Genomic DNA, 25,716 nt, shown 5'->3' with positions numbered 1-25,716 from the left:
TAGAGAGTCAGCATCAAAGCGAATCCTGCCAGGCTTGATTTTATTTCATCATCGTTGTTGCTATTGGTAGGCGCCTCGCTTCCGACTCATAGGGACCCCATGCAGGAGAGGACGAAATGCTGCCCGGCCCTGCGCCATCCTCACAATGGTTGCTCTGCTTGAGCCCATTGTTGGCAGCCAGAGTGTCAATCTCTCGTGGAGGGTCTTCTTCTTTTTCACTGACCCTCTACTTTACCAAGCATGATGTCCTTCGCCAGGGACTGGCCCCTCCTAATAACATGTCCAAAGCAAGTGAGACGAAGTCTCGCCATTATGGTCTAGGAATTAATTTTTCAACAGCTATGTTGCGTTACAGAGCGCTGGTGGCTCAGTGGTTAAGAGCTCAGGCTGCTAACCAAAAGGTCGCAGTTCTAATCCACCAGCCGCTCCTTGGAAACCGTATGGGGCAGTTCTACTCTGTCCTTATAGGGTCACTACGAGTCGGACTTGAGGGCAATTTTTTTTTTTTTAATGTTGACCTTAAATTTGAATACCATAAAATTCATTATCTTAAAATGTACAATTTGGTGGGTTTTAGCATATTCACAGAGATGTGCAACCATTACTACTACTTTATTTTAGAACATTTTCATTACCCCTTATTCATTCATTAACAGTCATTCCCTATATGCTCCCTCTGCACCCTATAGTCCCTGAGAGCCACTAATCTACTTTTTCGGTTTTTTTTTTTTTTTTTTTAGATTTGCCTATTTTGTACATTTCATATGAATGGAATCATATAATGTATTTTTTTTTTTTAATGACTGGGTGACTGGGTTATTCACTTAGCATTATGTTTTCAAAATCCATCCATGTTATGGCATGTAGCAATACTTCATTTCTTTTTATTGATGAATAATATTTAATTGTACGGACCTACTGAAAGGGACTGCCTGGGAATTTCACATTTATTGTCAGCTGTGTAGGCCTGGCGTCCTGGGTATTGTGGTATTGTTAATGCAAAGCTTGCATAGTTCACTTCTGCATGCTCCTATGATTCTGATTTATTATCCTTCTCTCTTCCCTCCTGTTTTCCCATGATTTTACAAGTTTAAAAATTAACCTAAGTTCTTGTTTGGGAGGTAGAACAACGAGTGATAAAATCTGAAGGTGAGACAACTGAACAAAGGCTCTTCAGTACCCACAGAAGGTCAACATGTCTGGAACGGGGTCATTGTGCCCACCTCAAAGGGGAACTAACATTCCACAGATTCTTTGGACCCTGACCCTGTCCCAATAAAATCCTCTGATTGGCCTCCAGAATGGGAGGCAGATTTTAGAGGTGCTCATTCCCCTTTATCTCCTGTATATTGATATACAATAAAACCCTCTTGCTGCTCACCTCACCCCGTCCCAGTATTGGCTTTGGCGGCCGGTGGCTCAGACCTGCTTTTTGCAGTAACAATACCACATTTTGTGTATCCATTCCTCAGTTGATTTGTATTACTTCCTCCTTTTTGGTTATTATTAATTATGCTGCTATAAACATCCTTATACAAGTTTTGGTATGGATGTATGTTTTCATTTCCTTTGGGTATGCCCCTGAGTGGAATTGCTGAGTCATATGATAACTGTATGTTTAACATTGTGGGGAACAGGCAATCTGTTTTCCTAAGTAGCTGCATCATTTCATATTCCCATCAGCAGTGTGTGAGGGTTTCAGTTTCTCTACATTTTTCCAACACTTGTTATTGTCTGTTTTTTTTTTTTTTAATTTTATGTTAGCCATCATATTGAGCATGAAGTGGTAATGTCATTTTGATTTTTATCTACATGATGTTGATCTGATGACTAATGATGTGGAGTACCTTTTTCTTTCTTTATTGGCCATTTGTGTGTCAATTAGAGTCAATAAAAATAATACCCGTAATAATCTGTGTAGGCACTCTTCTTTACATACATTTATCTTTCCAGTTTTCTAGAGACTATAGGAATGCAAGCATATTTGTAGGAAATTATCAACACACCACTAAAATTTATAGCCTGTTTGGAAAATATATAAAGTTTGTTGTGGCAAATGTGAGTAAAAGAACTATGCAGAGTCTTCCTGAAAGCTCTTTCAAACTGTTTCAGTGAATACAGGCTACATTCCTGAAATTGTAACAAATAATACATACTAGTGCAAGGTTTGACAATTAGTCATCATCTGTATACGGACAACATTTTCTAAGCACTAGCGGAATATTTGACATATGCATAACCTGTTTGAAATTGGAGGCACGTTTCTGGATTTGAAGTACTGAATTATTACAAAATCAAACAGTTTAAGTTTGAGCACATGTGCTTGTGAAGCCTATCTGATTTCATTTAGTAAAATGAGAAGGGCTGGCTTGTTTGTTTTTAAGAATGTTTGGAATGGATGCATTTTTCCCCCAGAAAGAGAGTGTGGTTTCACTCCGCTCAGACTTTTCTGTAATTTCGCTTCCTTCCCAACTCAGGATTGTGTCTGAGTTTATGTGTTCCTAGAGGCAAAATGGAGCTCTGGTGGTGCAGTGGTTAAGATCTCAGGCTGCTAACAAAAGGTCGGCAGTTCGAATCCACTGGAAACCCTACGGGGGCAGTTCTACTCTGTCCTATAGGATCGCTGTGAGTTGGAATCAACTCGACGGCAACAGGACGACAGGTTTGGTTGGTTGGTTTAGAAGTAAAATATGAACCAGACCTGAGGCAGGCTGTGCTTCCTGCAAACGAGCAAGCAGGCTGCACTGCAGATATGGGACACTGATGCTTATTTTAACCGAACAAAGTGAATTTTGGTGGGTAATTCAAATATCATCTCTTCATAATAGTAACTCCAAAAAAAATGCATGTCTCTTTTCTTCCTTTATTTTGTAGTTGGAAATGAAAGAAAAAAGTATCAGTTGGCTGGGAATATAATTTATTTGCCTGAAGGGGAAAAAAAAAGAAACAAAGCTCAGCATCAAAACAATTCTGAAATTTTATATTACAACGTTATTAATAAAATTTATAAATATGTTTTGAGTTTAAGATTGCCTGATTTTTTTTTTTGGAGTAGTATTAAACAACTTTATTGAAGTGCAATTTAAATGCAATAGAATTTACCCATTTTAAATGTATCCTTAAATGAATTTTGACAAATTTATGCACCTATGTAACCAGTACTACAGTCAAGATATAGAACACTTCTGTAACCACAGAACATTCCTCATGCCCCTTTCCGATCATTTCCCTCTCCCAGAAATAATATTGTGCAGTGTAGAGATTTTGGGCTTTTAGCTCTGCATAATGCGTTTGAAATTGATCCACGCTGTAATATACATCAGTATCTCTGCTTCTGAAAAAGGGAAAGTGGAAAATTAGAATTTAAGATTGTACTATATCTTTAGAAAAATCTGGTTGTACATTTACCAAAACTAGGTTTTTACAAAAAACCTTCTCGATTTTAAATGTTGGCAGCAAATTCAATGTAAAGAGCTATGTAAATCAATATTGTGTGGGTCAGTCAAACCCAACAACAATAGTGTCTTAGGCTATCTAGTGCTGCTATAACAGAAATACCAAAGTGGATGGCTTTAGCAAACAGGCTAGAAGTCCAAATTCAGAGCACCAGCTCCAGGGGAAGGCTTTCTTTCTTGTTGGCCCTGGAAGGAGGTCCTTGTCATCAATCTTCTCCTGGTCTAGGAGCTTCTCTGTGCAGGAACCCCAGGTCTAACATGCTCTGGTCCTGTGCTGCTTTCTTGGTGGTATGAGGTCCCCTGTCTCTCTGCTCACTTCTCTCTTTTATATCTCAAAAGAGATTGGCTTAAGACACAGTCTAATCTTGCAGATCTCATCAACATAACTGCCGATACTCCATCTCATTAACATTATAGTGATAGGATTTATAACACATAGGAAAATTACACCAGATGACAAAATGGTGGAGAATCACACAGTACTGGGAATCATGGCCTAGCCAAGATAACAGATATTTTTGAGGGACACAATTCAATCCATGACAAACTGCAACAGCAACAACAGCAAAAAGAACAATAACACACATATTTCTGGACTGCATTCAGCCTCTGGGCTACCAGCTGTCTGGCTCTGGAGTGACATGGGTCTAACACATTGCGTCCAGCCGTGCTTAGAGACCACTTGAACATGGTAGAGATGGATATCTTCAAGCAATGGCAGCTATGAAGTGAGGGCTCGCCGGGTCTTCATGGGACTACAGGCAACACTGGGCAATCTGAGCTCCTGGTATACCCTGAGAACACCCCGTTTTCTAAAACCAAGATGTCCTGATAGTCCCCCATTACATTGAGGGTCTAGGTTCCTTGTTGTTTTTGGTGTCCATCAAGTTGGCCCGACTCATGGTGACCCTGTTCACAACAGAGTAAAACATTGCTGGTCCCGTGCCATCTCCATGATTGGTTGCAGATCTGACTGTTGTGATTCATAAGGTTTTCACTGGCTGATATTTGGACGTAGATTGCCAGACCTGCCTTCCTAGTCTGAATTAGTCTTGTAAGCTCTACTAAAACCTGTTCAGCATCAAAGCAACACGTAAGCCTCCACTGACAGACGAGTGGTAGCTATGCTTTAGTTGCATTGACCAGGAATTCAACCGAGGTCTCCTGCACAGAAGGCAAGAATTGTACCACTGAACCACCACTGCCCTTAGAACCCGCAAGTTGTAAACTTCACGTTCGTAGTCATTAGTGATTACTTGAGAAGTAAATAATTTGCTTTATCCAAAAAAGAAAAAACAGTGTTGTCCAAAGCATGTGTATTAGTTATATCCTCTAAGGTTCAAAAAAATACCCCATATCTCTAAACTCCGGTTTTAGTGCTGCAGGAAAAGGTATCGATCACTAGAACATTAGGTTACTGGAACATTACTAATCACATTATAATTTCTCATGGAGAAAGGTGCCTGACAGATAAATTTTGAGGCCTTGATTTAGGGTATTATGTATGTAAATTAAGTGAGTTTGATATTTATTGGACATTTACTGTGAACAAGGCATTGCCATACCTTGTCGGAACAGCTCAAAACTACTTGTAAAATCTACTACAGTTAGATTCAAAATGAGCGGATTGATTATCTACATTATACGTTGGCACTAAGTTGCATAAAGTATTTCTTCTACACATTAAACATTTCTCCTACAGGTCCATAACTTCAAACATAGATAATGTTCGTCACAGTGTCATTTGTAACAGCAAAATATGGACCATCCATCACCAGAAGGGTTGAAATTGAAAATCTGATTCATGCTCTGCAATACCAGACAGCACTCAGAGGTAATGACTGGACTGTCATGTTGTAACATGAATATGTCTCAGAATCATAATGTTGAATGAAAAAGTAAGGAAAAGAATAAAATTAATAGCAAAATGTAGTATCAGCTTGCAAATTGAGTACACACGCACGCAACTTTGTCGTTGGTGTTGTTATTGTTAGTTGCCATCCAGTTGGCTCGACTCATGGCAACCTTACATATAACAAAAGGAAACGTTTCCCAGTCTTCTGCCATCTTCATGATCGTTGGTATGTTTGAGTCCATTGTTGTGGCTATTGTGTCAACCCAACTCCTTGAGGGTTTCGTTTGTATTCGCTGACCCTCTACTTTACCAAACACCATGTTCTTTTCTAGTGACTGGTCTTTCCTGATGGTGTATTCAAAGCAAGTGAGCCGAAGTCTCACTCTCCTTACTTATAAGGAGCATTCTGGTTGTATTTCTTCTAAGACTGATTTGTTCCCTCTTCTAGAAACTTCAGATATTATTTAAGGAAACGTATATGTGTATGTAAGGTGAACTGGAAGAAGCCATACTTTAGTGGGTGCCTAATGTTGAGGTGAATGAACTCAGATTGGGGATGTTAAAGGAAAATAACTAAAGGAAACAAAGGATGAGTCCCGCATAAGTCAGTGATGGTCCTTATGTCATAAAATGAGTGTGTGATCACCGTCACCTCAACTCTGGACACCTAAGTCACCACAAACACTCTGCAGTTGCATACTATGTAGATGGTATTTGGAGGGGTTCCCTTGGATCATTGTATAGTTTCTTCCCTCTCACGCAACGCCCCAGAAGTTACTGAGTGCCTCAGAAACTATAAACATCTGCCTCTTCAATTCAGGAATTTGTCTCTGAGCTTTTGTTCCGGGCCCTTGCTGAACCTCCTTGCTTGTCACTGGTTTGCCTAGTTTCTCTTCCATTGCCCTTTATCTCACCCTAATTCCCTTTATGGGATGTCTCAGGAGGACTGTCTGACTGAACTTCATCTACAATCTCCCCTACCCCTAGGATCCTGCCTTTCTCATCTCCCACCTCACTGAGCTCAGATGTCAGCAGATGGGCCACAGGCTCCTGGAAATCGCCCCAGCTTTTCCCTTTCCCAGAGCCCCTGCATGGTGCAAACAGTTAAGCGCTTGGCTACTAACCCAAAGGTTGGCAGTTTGAATCCACCCAGAGGTGACTTGAAAGAAAGGCCTGATGATCTATTTCCAAAAAATCAGCCATTAAAGACCCCATGATGCTCAGTTCTACTCTGACACACAAGATGTTGCCATGAGTCAGAATCGACTTGAAGGCAACTTTTTACCTTTTGTTTCACCCCTTTCCCAGTGCCGAGGGTGAATCTTGTCAGGACGGGGCACTGGACACCTGCTCTTCAATTCGGATGATGAAAGTACCACTGGAAATGGGTTTAGCATTACATAAGACATTACCTATTGTGTAGTAACGGGGAATGAGATGTGTTACTAGAGATGGTTGTTTTCGTGTTAGTTTTAACATTACAAAAGCATAGGCAGGCACGGTCTTGTTTAATTTAGTTGCTACTCCACTAAGAAGTGTGAGCCGGTGCCAGACCATGCTTAGCAACCGGCAGGACTATCAGATACCTTCGGTGTCTCAGTTATCTAATTGGGCCGGGCCTATGTGTTCTAAGAGACAAGTCAACAGTATACAGTCTCAGCCAGTGGGAACTTATTTTAGAGAGGGGCAAAACCATCACACAGAGGGGCATACTTCTGTCAGAGTCTGGGTGTCCTCAGAAACCGAGAGGCAGACAAGATGCCAAGTCTGAGTAGGTAGACTGGAGACACCCCTACTGAAATGAGCAATTTTTAACATCAAAGACCAGAAAAAGGAAAAGAGCCTAGAAACTCAGAATGGCTGGAAGGCAGGATGGTCTGGGCAGGGAGTGAGGACTGGTATCTAGGAGATGAGGCCACACAAATCGAGGGCCTAGGAGAGTATTAACCAGTAAGCACGGTATGCACTGGCTTGCACTGAGCAAGGTATGCACAGCCTTCATTGTATGTACTTGCTAATCTGTGGTGAGCAATTTCACACGGGTCTCACCACGTCTTTGACTCGGTGGGGGACAGGTGAAATCGTGCACTGCAGGTAGGCAAGAAGGCACAACTGGGCCCTTGTGTATCTTAGTTATTGTGTAATCTGGCCTTGGCCTAGACAAATAATAAGCTGAGAGTCAGAACTGGAAACATGGACAGACCCCACGTGACTACTGTCTTGGTTTTCTAGTGCAGCTGTAACAAAAACTGCCACAAGTGGAAGGCTTTTAGGAACAGAGATTTACGTTTTCACGGTTCAGGAGGCTAGAAGTCTGAATTTAGGTCATGGTTCTAGGGGAAGGTCCTTCTTCGTCTACTTGTACTTGTAGTAGCTACCAGCAATTCTCAGAGTTCCTGGATTTATAGGTGCAACTGTTGTGTGCGTCTGTCTTCATATGGCGTCTTCCCCCCACGTGTCTCTGTCTATTCTGCTTTTATTTAAAACTTAGAAGTGATTGGGTTTAGAATCCACCTTCCTCTGGTCTGACCTCATTAACATAATAAAAGATAGATCCTATTCCCAAACAGGATCACATCAACAGGTACAGGGATCAGGACTTCAATACACATTTCACGGGACACAATTCAATCCGTAACAGCTGCCAAAAGGGTGCACAGAGAACAGGGCATCTCCTCCAGCCTAGTGCTGCTCCCCAAGTTCATAGGAAGGTGATGTGGGTAAACTAGATTGGAGGAAAGGAGAAGAACTGGACTCAGCGACCCATCAGAGTTCATGGTCATCCTTAGATCGTTAAATCACTGGCACAGCCATGGCTACAAAGATACCACCAGGGGCCAAGTCTAATTCTTCTAACCAGGAACTAGATTTGGGTTCAGGAAAATCAGAGAAGGACTTTTCCCTCTCCTTCCACAGCCATGTTCATTGAATCAGTAGGTTCTCTGGACCTTAGTCTCTGGATGGTGTAGCAATTAATGTGCTCAGCTGCTGGCCAAAAGGTTGCTGGTTTGAGTCCACTCAGGTACTTCAGAAGAAAGGCCTGGTGATGTACTTCTAAAAACTTATCCATTGAAATGGAGCACAGTTCTACTCTGACAAACAGTGTCACCATGAGTTAGAATCGACTAGATGGCAATTTTTTTTTTTTTACGGACATTAAACTTCAGTGCCTCTCATATCAAATACTCGCTGCAGATCCACAGTCTCTCTTATTTATATTATTTATCTTGAACATTCATCACTTCTACAAGTTATTTTTTTTCTTAAGAATTAACTAAATTCATGCTTTAAAAAGTATATGTCAGCAACATCTTGTTTGTTCAGGTAAAAACAAAGACTTTGCAAATGTCTCAAGTTTTTTGGTTGGACTCATACAGAAACCATATTGGATGGAAGAGATAACCTTTGGAAGCCGTAAAACTTAGAGCAATTTCAAGTGTTCATTTACTTGTTTCTAAAGGTTGTTCATTGAACTGAGTCTGCAAGTGGCATTTCAGTTCATCAACTATTTATTTTATGATGTGCTCTTTCTCAGGATTCAGAAAGTTAAAGCTAAAGTGTGCCATCAATCTGTTACTTGTCTTCCAGGAAGCCAAGTGAAAAAATAGCACAGTGATAAGTCTGGCACTCACAGGCATTTAAACATTGAATGAGAGGTTTTCAAATGGAAAGGAAATGTGTAGTTTTTCAAATCTAGTCAAGATTAAAAAAAAAAAAAGCAGTATTTATATATATTTTAAATTAGTTTTTTGTGTGGAGGATGGGTGTCTTGATTTGTCTCCTGCTCTTTCCTGGAGTCCTTCAGAACCAGTTGTAAGAGCTTAAGAGATGCTTCCTCATGCCACTGGGCCTTTGCATGTACTTTTTCCTTTCCCTGAAACATCCCTTACCTCTCCTCATTCATTAATTAATTAGCTCTCGTCATCCTTCTAGGAGCCCTGGTGGCACAGTAGTTAAGAGCTACAGCTGCTAACCAAAAGGTCAGCAGTTCAAATCCACCAGGTGCTCCTTGAAACCCCTAGGGGGCAGTTCTACTCTGTCCTATAGGGTCACTGTGAGACGGAATCGACTTGAAGACAACAGGTTCATCCTTCTAGTAGGAGTTCTACAGCTTCCCTGACTCCTGACCCATGGAACATCCCTTGGTTGTGTAATTTCACACATAGAGCCCTCCATTTCAACTGTCGCATAGTGTAAGCAGAAATTTCCTTTTAAGATGATTTGGTGTCTGCCTCACTTGATCAGAAGCTCCATTAGGCAGCGATCGTCGTTTTATTCATTATTGTATCCTTAGTACCTAGTTCGGCAGCTGTTGGCTAAAAGGTATGAATGTGTGGGATGTGTGCATGTGCCTTCTGTTCAGAGCGATCCAGAGGAGACCAGAAAAAGGCAGGAAGAATAAAGGGGCATAGCCTCTGTTATAGATTGTATCCTCTAAAAATATGTCAGAATCCTAACCCCTATAGCTGTGGATGGAACCGTTTGGGAATAGGGTTTTCTTTGTTATTGGTAATGATGCCATATTGTTACCGAATGCAGTGGGTCCGACGCTTATACTCTGATTAAGAATAAGAGTCAAGCGGATTTAAAGCAAGGCCTAGTTTATTACTCTCAGCGAGTAAGGAGACGGGGGATCAGTCCCCAGACACTCTCTCGCGGAACAAAGAGCTAGGGGAAGTTTTGTACCACGTGGGAAAGGGGAAGTGATACATATTGATTGGCCTCCTACATACTCAAAAAGGGGTCTGGGTAGGATTTGGCACGGAAGTGGCTGACGGACTTCTCGCTTCTGAAATGGGCTCGGTCACCGCTTGATGACGTATGTCCGGTGATTTTGGTTCCTCGGCATGGGTCCTGTGGTTCCTAGGCAATACTTATTATGGGATGAGGCCATCTGGTGGCCAACCTGGTCTCTTACTGCGCATGCCCAGGATTCTAGTTCTAATTTGCTGATCTGAAAAACCACTGCAAGCGGGAAGGTTAGGAGGAAGCAGCTTAAACCTGAACCGCGAGTGAGGTAAACGATGTTTTGTGGTGGACACCATTCTTCTGGAAAAATTTTTAATTGACATAACTTGTTGTTTAAGGCCTTTCCTGCCCCTAGCTGGTGTCAATATCAATGTAGGGTGTGTCTTAAACATAATCATTTCTGAGGTATAAAAAGAGCAGATTAGACACAGATATAAGTAAATACAAATGGTGGACGATAGATGGCGCATGAAGATCAACAAGGAAGTGAGCAACAGAAGCTGAAAGAGACAAAGATCTTCCCCGAGGGCTGACAGAGAGAGAGAGAGACAACCTTTCCCGGTAGCCGGTGCCCTGAATTCGGGCTTGTAGCCTCTAACTTCTAACTCCTAAATAAATTTCCATTGGTTAAAGCCACCCACTTGTGGCAATTCTGTTACAGCAGCACCAGGAAGCTAAGCGCCTCCGTGGGGAAGAGTTCAAAGGGGACCCAACATAGGCTGAGCATGGACAATCAAACCCTGGGCTGTTCTACCAGAGCACAGCTGTGGGACAGTTTTAGAATGAAAAGCTCAGGCTGCAGGAGGATACAGCTAGAGGATTAAGCAGACTGATTTTGTGGTGGTGGGGCAGGATTCTAGGGTTGGACCAATGCTGCGAGAAGCAGTTTGAGTTTTCCTAAAGATGAATGAAGAGGTGAACTGTGGAAGTTTGAAGAAATGTCTTTAATCTCAGAGGCAGGAAATCAGCGAATGTTAAGGCCAAGGAGCAAGGTAGTATGGGGAGCCTAATGGGAAGGGATTGGCATTTTTCTCTACATGGAATCTGGAAAAACTCACACTTTTACCCAGTTTCAAGTTTCACTCATAGCATCCTAATTCCTTGCAGATATCCCAACACCACCATTGATGTCTGTTACAATTACTCATCTCTGTTACTGATGTTTTGAGGAATTGATGACTGGAGTTGTAAAGGGATGCAGAAGCCCTTCTTCGAGAAAGGAATATACCCGAACTTCTGGTTGCAAAGTGTCACCATGAAAAGAGACCCAAAGGGAGAACCGGGAGTAGGGGAGATAAAACCAAACTAAACCCATTGCAGTTGAATCAATTCCTGCTCATAACGACTCTATAGGACAGAGTAGAACTGCCCCATAGAGTTTCTGAAGCTGTAATCTTTTATGGAAGCTGACTACTACATCTTCTCCAGTGGAACAGCTGATAGGACACGTATCTCCATTTTCTTGAAACTACAATAAGAAATTGATCTTTGAGGAGGAAGAGTGGAGGGTAGACCCTTGGTAATAGGTGGAATATGAGGGAATTGACGGATGGAGAGGAGGCTGCAGAGAGTTGTAGTAAGACATGGGACCTCACTGATAAGCCATGGGCCAGTCTTGGTCCAATGAAGGTGACCTGGGGACTCTTTAGTTGTTTCTGAGCCCCAGCATAATGTGTTCAGACCTGCAATTCAGAGTGACAACTCAGGTGTCTGTGTGGAATATGAACACAAGGAGAGTAAGAAGTGAGGAGGAGACTAGCTGAAATAATCAGAACATAAACCTGTTGAAAGGAAAGGCTAATTTTTGTAAAGAAAAAAAAAATCTACTTTTCTATAACCTATAAAGGAATAACTTGAATGCTTATCTTGTTGAAAAACGATGGGCAATATCAACTTAGTAGATATACCGGGGGGGGGGGGGGGCGATGCCCATATTTCACGAGATTATTAAAGGCACCACCAGCAGTGCATTCAAGCTTACGAGACTGACGCAAGCAGATATCCCACCCATCACTGTATTGCATAGAGTTGGATCAACCAGAAAATCTGAAAATAATTTTTGTTGTGTGTTCAATGAATGTGTCTTTAGACTACACACGGTTCTTGTTAGCTGCTGTCGAGTTGGTCCCTGATTCATGGTAATCCGATGTGGTAGAGTAGAACTTCTCCACAGGGTTTTCTTGGTTGTAATCTTCGCAGAAGCAATTCTCTAGGCTTTTCTTCCATGGAGGTTCTGAGTAGACTTGAGCTGCCAACCTTTAGGTTAGCAGTTGAATGCAAACTGCTTGCACCACGCTAGCTCTTTTTTAGACTACTAGAAAAGGGAAAAATAAATTAAAGAAAATATATAATATGAATCAGAATCTATTTTCTCCACCAGACTCATCCTCACACTTGGCAGGTATAGAATCTATAAACTGTAACATCGATTTTATGATCTGAGCCATCTTCCCGATAATAGCTCTGCCAGAATTAAATGCAAGATCAGCAACCTCCTAGGACATTCATGGAAATTGGTAATATGAAAGATTGTATGTAATTTGTATTATGTAAGATCCGTGAATTTAGAAAACAGGTTAGTTTTGTTCTGAAAGTGGGTTAATTGCTTTAATATATCTTAGCCTCACTATAATCTTTAGTCTATAACGTAATTAATCTCATCTTGTCTTCATTCGATTTAAATGTAAAGAAAACTGAGTAATCATAAAATGCTGATTCTTCTGATAGATTTTCAGAGTTATGGCAGTGAAGCTTTTGATACTTAATGGTTTTTTTTTTATTATTTGTATTTGGTTGTCTATTTTTAGATATACTTTTATCTATAGATAGGCATTTATATAATCTTGAATTATTAAAATTAGGGTAATATTATGTCATGTTGTTCTTAAGCCCCAAAAACATTCGTTTGGGGGAAAATAAAGAGAATGAAAACAAAAGGGCAAGAGAGTTTTCTGCCATCAGGCCTGTAATGATTCTTCTTATAGAGATTAGGTACATGTAGGGGTACCTAGTCGACTCAATGGCAACTGATAAAATGTCTGTTAAAATGATTCCCTCTGCTGGAAGTTGGCATAATCAGACTTGAATCCAAGTCCATCTGACCATAGAGTCCATGTTTTTAACCAGTGCTCTACACTGACTCGCTATAAAAATCATTGCAGCCCTGGCGGTGCAACGGTTAAGTGCTGGGCTGCTAAGCAAAAGGTTGGCAGTTCAAACCCACACAGTGGCTCAACAGGAGAAAGGCTAGGTGATCTGCTTCTGTAAAAATTACAGCCTAGAAAGCCCTGTGGGGCAGTTCTCCTCTGTCACAGGGGGTCGTAATGAGTTGAGAATCAACTTGATGACGCACAGCAGCAATATAAGTCGTCGTTTTAGAACATAAAATTCTAGATAAGTATGCTAACTTTTTCCTATTGGACGCTAAAGTATTCAAAAGACAATTTAAGACTTGTGATCGTCCTTGTATCTTGTTTGTAAAATAGTATCAGAAGGTTCAGAAAGATGAATTGAAAACACTTGGCACTTCCTATATAGCACGTTTGATTTTTTTTGAAACGCACTTTTATAAATATTATTTGTTAGGTTGAGTAAATGTAATCATAGGTTAACTAATCCAGTAAAAGATAAATAACACTAGAATCAAGGACTTCTCACTAAGATATTTGAAATCCTCTTGCCTGAACTCTTTGACTAATTGATGAACTTTAGCAAGATTCAAATGATAAGGAAAGATGCAAGTCCAAGAACGGAAGAGATTCAATGAGGATTAGGGGAGCTTTGCTCAGCAAATTGAAGCAATGATTAAATGATGGCGTCAGAGACTCACAGAGCAGGTGTAGAGTTTAGAGACTTCAAAGTCATGCATAGTTTGAATGAGGACCCTGAAGAACGGAGAGATTCATTGACTTGGCCAAGGTCATGCAGGCCTAGAGGAATCATTGCTCCTAAATCCCATTTCTTCTGACCTCTGCCCATGACATCAACTGAAGGCTGAATTCCAAGCCCCAACTCAGGCCCCTTTCTCTGCCCAAAGTCCTTCTTAAAAATATCGTCAACATTTTATTTACACCCCAGTTCACTGGAGGCCTGCATGGAATGCAAAACATTTTTCATGGTGATGTGCTTATGATATACACTGGCTGCTGGGCTCATTCCTTAATAACAGGTTCCCCACAAATACTTGCTAGCTTTATTAAACTTCAATGCATTTTAAAATTCTTTAGAATGTATTCTAAAAATGTATAATGGGAGCCATTCCAGTCATATATTTTCCCAGTACAAAACGTTTTTAAAAAAGAAAGATGTTCAAGTCAGAAAATGTGGCTGTCCTTCTAATTCAACAGATTTAGTGAGCTGTATTACTCCAAGAAACATTTCTAGGGAAAGATGAGAGACTTTTTTAAAATTATTATTACACTTCTGTTCAGTAGCCATACTTTCCTATTGTTGAATGTATAGCACCAGAGATATAGATAATTATATTTGGAGAAGTTCAGTTTAGGAATGCTACCTGTCTTAGTCATCTAGTGCTGCTGTAACAGAAATACCACAAGTGGATGGCTTTAACAAAGAGAAATTAATTCTCTGACAGTCTAGTAGGCTAGAAGTCCAAATTCGGGGCATCAGCTCCAGGGGAAGGCTTTCTCTGTCTGTCAGCTCTGGAGGAAGGTCCTTGTCATAAATCTTCCCCTGGACTAGAGCTTCTCTGCACAGGAACCTCGGGTGCAAAGGACACGCTCTGCTCCCGACACTGCTTTCTTGGTGGTATGAGGCCTCCTGTCTCTCCACTCGCTTCTCTCTTTTATATCTCAAGAGATTGCTTCAAGACATATCCAGTCTTGTAGATTGAGTCCTGCCTCACTAACACAACTGCCACCCATCCTCCTTCATTAATATCATAGAAGCAGGATTTACAACATATAGGAAAATCACACAATACCAGGAATCATGGCCCAGCCAAACTGATACACACATTTTTTGGGGGGACATAATTCAATCCATGACACTATCTCTAGTCACATTTCAAATCTCAAAGTCAAAATAACATCTCTTGCAATGTGGTCTATGCGCTTGATAAGTGCAAAGATTTCGCAACTGTATATCTGAAAGGACTTACGCGGCTCCACAGCGTGCTCTAAGGCTCGTATTTAAAGGAAAAGGATTTAGTGTAGCAAGAGAAAGATCGTACAGGCAAGCATTGGGAGCCCAGAGACACCCAGGCGCTAGCTCCCCAGGGTACTTTCTCACACAGGGACATATTTGCCTCTGGACTGAACCACCAAGTCTGTGTGGTGAATCCTGGCTTTGGTGGAGCTCAAAGCTGAAGTTCTCGGTGGGATTTTTATGCTTTTCTGGGCATGGAGTCAAGCGGCTGGCTACCTGGCTAAGCCAGGTGAAAGCTATCAGTAAACAGTTCAGCCTTGGGAGCTGCCCGGGGATTTCAGACTTTAAACAGTGCATCATAAATCTCACTTCCCTTGTCATGACCAAGAATCAAAGCCCCAGGGGTAGCCTACACAGTGAATGGTTCAGCTCTTTCTCTGTAGGACCTAATGTATTGCTGTGCACACGGCAGGGTGGGCAGCCACCAATGTCAATCATAGGGCTGTGAGAGTTGGCATGGCGAGTTAGATGTTCCTCACCTTAGGGGGCAAACCTGCCTCCTAGTCCCGACACTCTTCGGTCATGAGACTTTGGCTGGGGCAGTTGGTTTCTCTGAGCATTAGTTCCTTCCTCTAGTAAAAGAGGGAGTTGGGCCAGATGATCTCTAGGACCTTCTCACTTTTCATTTTCAGTACAGAACCATAAAAATGACTGTGCAAGCTGAAATCACACAAAACGATCTTAATCATCAATGGGAAAAATTAAGATTGTTTCATGACCTTTAGAGACTTTTGTCAAAACATTAAAAACTCTCATACTTTCAGTTATAAATGTATAGAGAAATGGAAATAAAATAGTAAAACTAATATTTATTTAGTACGCCTTAACTTAAAATATTAGAAACGTTGGAATTAAAGTGTTTTATTTCTTTGTAAAAAAAAAAAACTTATCAAAAGCAGTTGTTCAAACAGAACAAGAGGTTACTGTGTGGTTTAGTCAGGAAAGTTATGCATCAGGCTTGTATCCTTTCAACATACTTGTTCAATCTGTATGCTGAGAAAATAATCTGAGAAGCGGGACTATATGAAGAAGAATGGGGCATCAAGTTTGGAAGAAGATTCATTAACAACCTGTGATATGCAGATGACACTACCTTGCCTGCTGAAAGTGAAGAGGATTTGAAGCACTTACTGATGAAGATCAAAGACCACAGCCTTCAGTATGGATTACACCTCAACATAAAGAAAGCAAAAATCCTCAAAAATGGACCAATAAGCAACATCATGATAAATGGAGAAAAGATTGAAGTTGTCAAGGATTTCATTTTACTTGGATCCACAATCAGTGCCCATGGAAGCAGAGAAATCAAGCAATGTATTGCGTTGGGCAAATCTGCTGCAAAAGACCTCTTTAAAGTGTTAAAAAACAAAGATGTCACTTTAAGGATTAGGGTGCACCTGACCCAAGCCATGATGTTTTCAATTGCCTCATATGCATGGGAAAGCTGGACAACGAATAAGGAAGATCAAAGAAGAATTGACCCATTTGAATTATGATGTTGGTGAAGAGTACTGAATATACCATAGAATGCCAGAATGAATAAATCTGTCTTGGAAGAAAAAAGGATGGTGAGACGTCATCTCACATACTTTGGACATGTTAGCAATAGGGACCAGTCCCTGGTGAAGGACATCGTGCTTGGTAAAATAGAGGGCCACCGAAAAGGAGGAGACCTTCAATGAGATGGATTGACACAGTGGCTGCAACAATGGGCTCAAGCATAACAAAGATTATGAAGATGAAGCAGGACTGGGCAGTGTTTTGTTCTGTTGTACATGGGGTCGCTATGAATCAGAACAGTCTCGACGCCACGTAACGACAACAACTGCACAATGGTACTTAAGGCTGTAGGTATTTCTGTCTCTACTCTCCTACATTTTGAAGTCCTTTGAGGAGGAACTTTATCTCTGCACCTCTTGCATCCGTCACCAACAAATGGTCACTGTAGAAAATGTTGTAAGTTAATGTAATTGCCTGTTGAAGAAACAGAACCCACTAGAAAAAGAGAGAGAGATCATCCCAATCGTTGTTCCAAAATGAGGTACAGACTCTAAGTCATTTGGGAATTCACAGAACATAGAGAGCACCAAAAGCCGAGTCAGCCATGGGTGGGACTGAAGTGGGACTTGAAGAAGGTGGTGTGATGGGGCTTGATGGAAGAGGTAAGGAGGATGTTCCAGGAAGCAGGGACAACATGAATGAAAGCATAGGTGGTAGAAGGGAACAACATGGTGTGGCTGTGGAAGAGACTGGGGTGGAGTGTTCCTTTAACAGAGAACTAGAGGAGGAGGAGGATGAAAAGCAGGAATACAATGAAAGGTGTAAAACTGCCAGGACTGAGGCTATCCTTAGGATCATCAAATGTTTAAGAAGATTTTAAAAGAGCTTCACAGCAGCGTTTCAGTTCTAGCCCTTCTTGGAGGCATAGTTCTATTTATTTATTTGGTAGGTTAGTATCTTAGGCTGGGTTCTCTAGAGAAACAAAACCAATCAAGTGTGTGTATATATATATATATATATATATGATGAAAAGCAGGAATATGATGACATATATATATATATATATATATACATAGAGACAAAGAGATCAAGGCAATAGCTCACACGGTTGTAGAGGCTGGCAAGTCCCATGTCCATGGGTCAGGTGTTAGGCTGGAGGCTTCTCCTGATTCATGTAGCTGCAGGGGCTGACAAACCCAAGATCCGCAGGCTGCTGACTCAAGTTCCAAGAACCAGAGGTCAGATGATGACGAACCAAATGCAGGATACAGAGCAGAGCAAAAGCCAGTGAGCTTTGTCGGAAAGTCCATATATTTTGGATGCATGCCACACCTCCAAGGAAACTCCCTTTCAACTGATTGGCTGCTCATAGCAGCCATGGAGGTGATTACATCATTACATAACTGCCAACATACGTCATAACTGCCAAACCCTGAGAATCATGGCCCAGCCAAGTTGACACAACCTCAACCATCACAGTTGACAAGTTGAATTTAAGAAATAAAACCTCAGAAATGTAAGCTTTGAGTTGAGCCACATTTGTCATCAAATCCTTGTTCAGATGAATTCCTTCTGTTTAGCATTTTCTCATGAGAGTCATTATTTTTACTGAAATAAAACTCTCTAGTGGACCATCTCGTGTTACACTAACCATTTCCTTAAAAAAGTATGGCATTCTGCCCTGTCACAGACACTTTAGAATAAATTACTTATTAGAACTTTTGCCTGGTTGATGTTAGATAAAAATTAGCATGAATTAAGATATATATTATTACCACTGAAAATATTAGTACTGTTGATTAGTGGAAAAGACTATGCTTTTATAAGCTTCATCATCGTATTTATGTGTCTCTCATTTTTTTTTCTGTCTGTTCCAAACGTTGCCGAATCGAAAGATAACATTTAAATGGTAGATACAGTAGGTAATGTAGTTAGTTGCCTTACAGGATCCTCAGTCTTGCAGATTGCGTTGTATTTTGATCACAATGACCAAAATGACATCCTCCTGTTCCCCTGCCTTCTCTCCTAGCACATATTTCACTTGTCCTTGTGTCACCTGCCTTTAGCTTCATTGTAGAGCTCTCCTAGGAGGCTTATTTCTTTTACTTTCACAATAAGAACGCATTAAAAATTATTCTCCCACCTTCGGTGCTTCCTAGAGACTCTTATTTCCATAAATGGCTTTTGTGTTTGTCTGTCTGGATCCATTCATTATCCATGCTAATGTTGTTTATTATTAAAGGTCCACAACCCCTTATCTGTAATTCTAAATCTCAAAACGTTCTGAAAGAAATAGGGACTCTCATGATGTCAAAATCTGACTGGATCTGAGCTCAATGAGCAGCAGAGAGTGACCTGTACACACTGAGGATATCCGTAATCTCCTTATCCTATTTAATGTGAATATTTAATGCTTTTGGCATAAACCATAACACATGTGACTATCACCTAGCAATCAACATATAGTATGTACACAATATGACCTTTCTAAAATCTGAAAAAGTATGAATTCTGAAAATTATCTGGGACCAAGGACTTCAGATCACAGATGGTGAACCCAACGTACCAATCCCTGAATGCTGGTTGTCCAAATGAACTACTTTTAAGCCTATAATCTGGGTGGTGCAAACAGTTAAGCACTCGACTACTAGCCCAAAGGTTGGCGGTTTGAACCCGCCCAGAGGCGCCTCAGAAGACAGGCCTGGTGATGTGCTTTGGAATGTACACAAGCTTGAAAACCCTGTGGAGCAGCTCCACTCTGCACAAATCTTGTTGCCAGGAGACTGAATCAGCTTGACAGTAACTAACAACAAGAACATCCTTTATTTGTTATATGGTTTATGTTGACTGCTTTCATGTCCAGCATTTATGAAATCTCCAGAGTTATGACGCTGTGCTCAGAAGAGAGAGACCCTTGTATTAAACGGAATTTTTTTTCTTGTTGTTATTGTCGTTGATGAATTACTCAGGAAGCTTCACTATGATAATTTCGTTACAGCATTATCACAAAGTATATAGAATTCTCATCACATGTGTATGGTAAATAATCTCAGTTAAGCATTCCTGAAGATGCCATTATTTAAACAAGTTGGAAATAACATTTATGTTCGGAGACAACGGCTGATAAAGGATACTCTTTGGGGGGATGTGTGTGACTGGGTTTTTGCTGGCTTGTTCATTGTAGTAATCTAAGAATCTCTTGTCTAATAAAGACCAGATGCTCAGGAGCAGGAAGAAGAGAAAAGATTATCCAGAAACCCAGTTTAACAGTGCTAGATAAATATCCCAAAGTCACGCTGAACGATTATACGCTGACATTCACAGATTGGTGTCTATGTTCTACTTACTTTTGTAAGAAATAAGAATCTCTAAAAGAAATGTATGACTCTTTGATTCATTGTGAAAATGGCTTGCAAGCTGCCCTGGTAAACCAGCAGACTTAAAGCCAAGCTCATCACCATCCATTTCAAAAGGGACAGTGTGAGCTGGGGTCTGCACTCCCACTGTAGGGCTTTGGAACCAGCCTGGAGGAGCAGATGTGGTCATTAGATACTTTCCCTGTTCTGTGCCTGGAACCTGCCAGAAAGACGCTGGCAGAAAGCTTCAGCTTATAGCAGGTAGCAGTTGGTGACTAGTCGACACTGACTCATGGCGACCCATGTGTGTCAGAGCAAAACTGTGCTCCACAGGATTTTCAATGGTTGATTTTTTGGAAGGAGATCACCAGGCCTTTTTTCCAAGGTACCTCTGAGTGGACTAGAACCTTCAACTTTTTGGTTAGTAGCTGAGCACGTTAACCATTCGCACCAGCCAAGGATTCCTTCCCAAAGTTAAACCAACTCAAATTAGTTTAGGCAAATTGGGAATCCTTCACCCTGTGGGAATAGGAAGACCCAACTGAGCTTCAGGAGCAAGGGAAACTGAGGAGGCAACCCAGGCCCCGCATCATCTGTCGGTCCCTCCCTTCTGCACGTTGGCCTCTGCCCTGTGGTGGATTTACCCATTGTGAACTCCTGAGTTTTACAGCTTCCAGTTTCCTCTGCCTGAGAGACTTCTACTCCAGTTAAAAAGTGTCCTGGGAGAGCACTCTGACTATGCCCAGCTTGTGATGAGAGCACACCTTTTTAGTGCAAGGGGTCATAAGACACATCTACCCTACCTTGGTTTAGCAAGCATGGCTATTTGAGAGCTGTGTAGGAACATTCTAACCCTGAGTGGTTCTGAACACAAAGACGGGTGATGGGAAGCCTACACCATCGCATTCATGCTCTTTCTCTCTCCCCTTCCTCTTTCTTCTTCATCTGTGTTCTCTTTCCTCATGTAGGTTATGTCCCTCCGCCATTCTGTTTCTACTTCCTCCATAAGGAGTCCCTGGGTAGCAGAAATTGTGAAGCGCTCAGCTACTAACGGAAGTTGAAGTTCACCCAGAGGCACCTCTGAGAAAAGAACTGTTGATCTACTTCCCAAAAACCAGCCATTGAAAATCCTATGGAGGGCTTCCCATACTCTCTTGTAAGTTATTCTAAAGTAACTAATAATTCCACATTTTATTTTTATCTTGCTACTATACAAAATTATTTGGAAGAAATCATCTCTTATGATGATCCATTGCAAAACCCTCAAAAGGAAATAAAAGAGAAAAAACTGTGCCTGTATTTTAGAGTCGGCTATGGATTTTATGGTAGTATGTAATGGAAATGTTTATTTGGACCCAATTGTAACTTTTTTTTTCCCTATTGTAACTTTTCAGGATTAAAAAAGAGGAGTCTCTTATTCAGTTACAATTTATGATAGCTTCAAATGCAAATCCCAGGGAAGCAATATGGCATTCTGAGCTACATAGACGGAGAGAACTGTTCTGAATCTCAGTTCTGCTACTTATTAGATGTGTAACTGGGTAAGTTATTTAACGGAGGTGAACATTGGTTTCCTCATCTGTACAATGGGAAATGCACTCCCTATATTTAGAGTTGTTGTAAAGATTAAATGAAGTAATGCATGGAAAAAAAAAAAGAAAGAAAACCCTATGGAACACAGTTCTACTCTGACCCACACGGGGTTGCCAGGAGTCAGATTCTACTCAAGGGCAACTGGTTCTTCTCTTACTTTCTCTATAACAGAAAGGATCAAGACTACCAAAAAAATAAATAAATAAATAAATATAATTGTACCCATTTAATTCCCCCATTCAGATGCCTCAACTCGTAGAACTATTCCACCTGCTTCAGGAAATGGTTTCCTTCTGTCTGATTGTCATCCCTAGCAGATGGCAACCCCTGAGGTTGACCACAGGAACGTTCGTACAGCTGTTCTCAGCTCCTGGCAGGCACTAGCCTGGAACACAGGGCTGCGTGTGCTCAGCAAATAACCACCGGCTGTTTAAGAGTTCAGAGGGTTGTCATTTTCTCCTTAATCTGCACTTTCCACCATAATTAGAGCTTTGCCATTTTCATTAAAAACTCATCAAAACTCTAATTTAAAAGATTATAGCTCTTATGAATTCAGGATGGGAGTTATTACTCTAAAAACATTGACAGCTTAACACTTAAGTGGATTTTCTTACTGTCCATTTTCTATGTGTACAAATAGGCCTCTTTTCTGAGAACAGGTTGCAACTATATTTGAGGGGGAAATTATTTGAAATAAATGCAAGTTTAAACATAAAAGCAGTGTTTTATTTAATAGATTTTTTTTTTTTTTTTTAAGCTTTGAAGAAATATACCAGTAGGTCACTGGAAAAGAGTGAAATAGAATCAATAGATCATCTGGAACTTCATTTTTCAAATGACTTATAAACAAGAAAACACAATAGGAAGTGGGAATTATTACTAGAATGTACTTACATCCATTGCCGTCGAGTCGCTTCCAACTCACAGAAACGCTATAGGACAAAGTAGAACTGCCCCACAGGTTTCCAAGGATCGGCTGGTGGATTTGAACTGCCAACCTTTTGGTTAACAGCCGAGCTCTTACAACTTTGCCACCAGGGCTCCAGAATGTACCTAGTTAATCATATATTGAAAGAGACACAAAAAACTTATCATGTCCAAGAAAGCTACAAAGGCATTTATAAAGATTTAGATGAGAAAAAAATGACAGAAAAATATTGAATTCAGGAGAGATGGAAAGTGATATTTACCTATATCTGCAATGTTTTATTTTTTTTAAAATCTTAACAAGAAAAAAATCCGATGAAAAAATGGGCAGAGAACTTGAACGACTGTTCACCAAAGATGATATTCAGATGACCAACACACACGAGAAGATATTCAACATCATTAGCCATTAGAGAGATGCAAATCAAAACTACAGTGAGATACCACCTCACTCCCATTACAATGGCAATTATCAAAAAAAAAAAAAACAAACGAAAAACAACAGGTGTTGGCAAGGTCGTAGATAAACTGGAAACCTCATCAATTGCTTGTGGGAATATGAAATGGTACGGTCACTGTGGAAAAGAGTTTAGCTCAAAATGTTGAACATAGAACTACCATATGACCCAGAAATCCCACTCCTAGGTATATACCCAGAAGAAGTGAAGGCAGGAATGCAAACATAAAGCTGTATACCAGTGTTCACTGTGGCACTTTTCACAATAGCCAATAGGCAGAAATGACTGAAATGTCCATCAACAGATGAACAGATAAACAAAATTTGGTATATATACACAACGGGATATTTCTCATCCATAAAGAACAATGAAGCCCTGATCATTTAAATATAAAATGGTCATTTCAAGTATAGGACAAAAATACTATAACAGGGCTCCTGTTTGTACCTTCCTGGGACTTCTGAGTGACCTTACTTTTATGGATAGTGAGTTGATGACTCAGAACACAGTTCAAAGCACTTCAAAGCTCATATCGCAGGAGGAAGCTGTGGAAAGAGGAAGTTCTTAGAAGCTCCCCCAAACCTGCAGTGTCTGCAGTGCCTGGCTTAGGTGTCACAGCCTTCAGCCGATGTCACAGTTCCAGGTGAGATTTGGTGTCCGCTCATCTAATATGAACTCAGAGCAGTGCCGGGCATTCTGAGGTCACAAAGGGTCTGAGTCAATCTCATCACTTGGCACTAATTGGTCCCTATGCTCCAGGGTCTTTGCAACTTGAGAATAAGTTTATGACTGTACCTACTGTAGTGAAATGCAGTTATTTTCCACATATCAGTCGAGTTGTGAGACAGGTATTATGTGGAATTGGTCTCCAGTAAGTCCCATGCCTGTTATGGTTGCTCATAAAGGTTTGTTGAAATGAATCAAGTAAAAGTTCCTGTTTTGAAATGAATCACCCCACAATCCAAATTAGAAGAAGAGGGGTACAGGCTGCTTAGCCAACAGAACATGTTACCTATGTGCTGGTGTGCTCTACCCAGGTGTTATAAGAGTTTGCAGTGGGAAAAAAATAGATGTAATGGTGCAGTTTTGTGAACATAAGAGAGAAAAGGGTACAGGTAGCCAGCGGCAGCTGATCATGAGCATCATCGGTATAAATTATGGTCCTGTGGTGCAAACAGTTAATGTACTCGGTTGCTACCTAAAAGGTTGAAGGCTGGAGTGCCCTCAGAATTACCTTGAAAGAAAAGCCTGGCTATCAACTTTGGAAAATTCAGTCATTGAAGACCCTATGTCTACTGTGACAAACATGGGATCATCCTAAGCTGGAGTTGATTCCATGGCAACTGTTTTATTTTTTTTTTTTTTCCCTCCTTCTTCTTCCTGGTTAAAAAAAGAAAAAAGAAAAAAAACACAGAGAGGAATTTGCAGGAAAATCACAGACCAGTCAAAGGAGAGAGATAAGAAGGACATATAAAAGTGAAAATATAAAGATTAAAAGCACTTCAAAGATCTGTGAAAGCCTTTGATAGCTTCCCCATGTGGCCACTGTCCCCCATGCCTTCACTTCTGGGATTCTGTCTGGAACGTCTCTGCATCTCCATCTGTTAAAATCCTGTTCAAACTTGATGTCCCATTAACAGGTAATTACTTCTTCCACTTACCATCTTAAACATCCTTTACCTTTTCTGCATTTTAGCTGTTTATTTTTTACTCCTCGTATTTATCTCTCTTTTGCTATATTCATTCATCCCTCATATAGATTAAGTAAATTCTCTCATTGAAACTTCCAGCTCCTTAGCGGCAGGGACTTTGGCTTATTTATTTCTGCATCACTGCCTCCTAAGCCATTGCTGTGCAAAATTGTTGCCGTTGTTGTTAGGTACCATCAAGCTGGTTCTGACTAATAGCGACCCTACGTATAACAGAACAAAACACTGCCTGGTCCTGTGCTCTGCTCACAATAATTGCTATGTTTTAGCCCTTTGTTGCAGACACCGTGTCAAGCCATCTCGTTGAGGGTCTTCCTCTTTTTCACTGACCCTCTACTTTACCAAGCATAATGTCCTTCTCCAGGGACTGTTCCCTCCTGATAACATGTCCAAAGTACGTGTCATGGGTTGAATTGTGTCCCCCCAAAATATCCATCAATTTGGCTAGGCCATGATTCCCAGTATTGTGTGATTGTCCACCATTTTGTCATCGGATGTGATTTTCCCATGTGTTCTAAATCCTACATCTATGATGTTGATGAGTCAGGATTAGAGGCAGTTATGCTAATGAGACAGGACTCAATCTACAAGATTAGATTGTGGCTTAAGTCAATCTCTTTTGAGATATCAAATAGAGAAGAGAGCAGAGAGACAGGGGTCCTCATACCACCTAGAAAGCAGTGCCGGGAGCAAAGCATGTCCTTTGGACCGGGGTCCCTGTGCCTGAGACGCTCCAAGACCAGGGGGAAGATAGATGACAAGGACGTTCCCCCAGAGCCGACAGAGAGAGAGAAGGCCTTTCCCTGGAGCTAGCACCCTGAATTCAGACTTCTAGCCTCCTAAACTGTGAGACAATAAATTTCTGTTAAAGCCATCTGCCTGCAGTATTTCTGTTATAGCAGCACTATGTAACTAAGACAGCACCTGAGACAAATTTGTTCATTCTAC

The sequence above is a fragment of the Trichechus manatus genome, unplaced genomic scaffold, assembly GCF_000243295.1.
Source record: "Trichechus manatus latirostris isolate Lorelei unplaced genomic scaffold, TriManLat1.0 scaffold00201, whole genome shotgun sequence".
Lineage (NCBI taxonomy): Eukaryota > Metazoa > Chordata > Mammalia > Sirenia > Trichechidae > Trichechus > Trichechus manatus.
This window is presented reverse-complemented; position numbering follows the sequence as displayed.